Source organism: Penaeus monodon, chromosome 21 (genome assembly GCF_015228065.2).
Source record: "Penaeus monodon isolate SGIC_2016 chromosome 21, NSTDA_Pmon_1, whole genome shotgun sequence".
In the NCBI taxonomy this organism is placed as follows: domain Eukaryota; kingdom Metazoa; phylum Arthropoda; class Malacostraca; order Decapoda; family Penaeidae; genus Penaeus; species Penaeus monodon.
Genome location: NC_051406.1, coordinates 4,058,663 through 4,060,386, shown reverse-complemented (window position 1 = coordinate 4,060,386; position 1,724 = coordinate 4,058,663). Strand labels below are relative to the sequence as shown.

The 1,724-nt window shown below is 38.2% G+C and overlaps 1 pseudogene; it reads right to left on the bottom strand.

Moving 5' to 3' along the window:
- Positions 1-1,724, bottom strand: part of LOC119586760 — a 19,318-nt pseudogene that overhangs the window by 523 nt on the left and 17,071 nt on the right.

The following is a 1,724-nucleotide window of genomic DNA, read 5'->3' as shown; positions in this document are numbered from 1 at the left end:
TATATTTGTAGGGTACGGAGAAATGTGAAACAAACCCACACCTACGGACTTACCTGTGCGCCCTCAAGCCCGACCCTGTGCTTTTAAGGTCCCGAAAATCCGAATTTTCATATAGAGACCCAGCACTGAGGACCTCTCCCTTTTTTTTAAAGCACACCCATCCACAGACTTTTAGTCACCGGAGTTCCTTTTCTAAAGCTTTTTTCTGCATAGAAGTTTTCTCCTAATGAAGAAAAACTAATTTCAAATTTTTTTTTGGAAATAAAATGTAGCTAGAAATTCTCCCAATGAAGAAAATTTAAACACAAGTTTTTTTTGAGAAAAAAAAGTAGTATGAATTTTCCAAATGAAGAAAATTTAATCAAATTGCTTGAGAAAAAAAGTACCTATGAAATTTTCCAATGAAGACGACTAAACATAATTCTGCTTTGAACAATATGTGCTTTGGATAAAAAGGGTAAGTTTTAAGATTTCCAAAACGCAGTAACTAACGTAGTGCGTACTGAATGAGGTGCTTTTTTGAGTTTAAATAGATATAAATCAGTGTGTCGCTCTTCTACGTCAACGGATTTATTAGTTTTTAAATTTTCAAATTTCAAAATAATCTCAACAACAAATAAAATATTCTAAGAATAGAAATAGAAACTTTTGGGAAATTACCTCATAAGTTTCTCATTCACGGAAACATTGCTAAACCTCCTTCTAAGAAAACAGGAGTTACTCTTTGGCACCATATTCACATTTCACATTTGCAATACATGCAAGAGAAAAGACAACAATAGGGCGAATAGCTCTTTCAGGTATGAAGCTCAAAGGGGAAAGGGAAAGTATATTTTTCTAGGGGTAATGAATCAATCTGGTATTTCAAAAAATGGCCCCCAAAGAGATTTCAAGGGAACTCTCAAGCATAAAAAAAGGGAAAAAAAAATAGGGAAAAACAAACCTTACGTCCCCCTGATAGAAGTGCTTAACTTTCTCCACCGTTTCTTGTACAGATACTGCAATCTCCTTCCACTGTTACTGATTCCAACAAGTGCGCATTCAGGAGAGATTGCATTTCCCATTTGTTTCAGCTTTTCATCGTCAATCATTCCCTGCTTATCTAAGTGTTTAAGCTTTGCTTCCTGAGCTTGTAGTTTGGCTCTCTGAAACATCATAATAATTTTATGCTCTTTGTTTTTAGAGCAACTGATGCATTGAACATTTTTCTTCAGAGAATTGAGCCGCTTTCGCAATGGAGTAGCAACACGTGATGTGGTGGCCTCTGTTGATATTCCACACCCCCAAATTTTAGCCCTTAAATACTTTTGGATAAACTGGTCAGCAGCAGTTGACACCCTATCATCAGATCGGGACACTGGCTGCCAGAATATGCTGGTCTCTCAGGACTGTTGGATAAGGGGCCAGCAGCAGTTGACACTCATTATATCTGACGCTTGGCAGTCAGAAAATGCCGGCATCTCGTTTTCTAAACTCAGAAAGTGGCAGATGAAATGGATCTTGCATGTTATGTACAGAGGATATCCTGGAATCACCCAAATCAAGTGAGTCACTGTTGGCTGGAGATAACTGTCCTACACTTTTTTTTACATCCCGTGAGGGCCCAATATAGTCAGAGCCAAGAGTTCCCTCATCTTCAGCAATGAACGTCTCCTGACCCTCTTCTCCGACACGATTTTTCTCAGGACTGGTTAAACTCCACTACAGCCGGTTCCTGTAAAAAA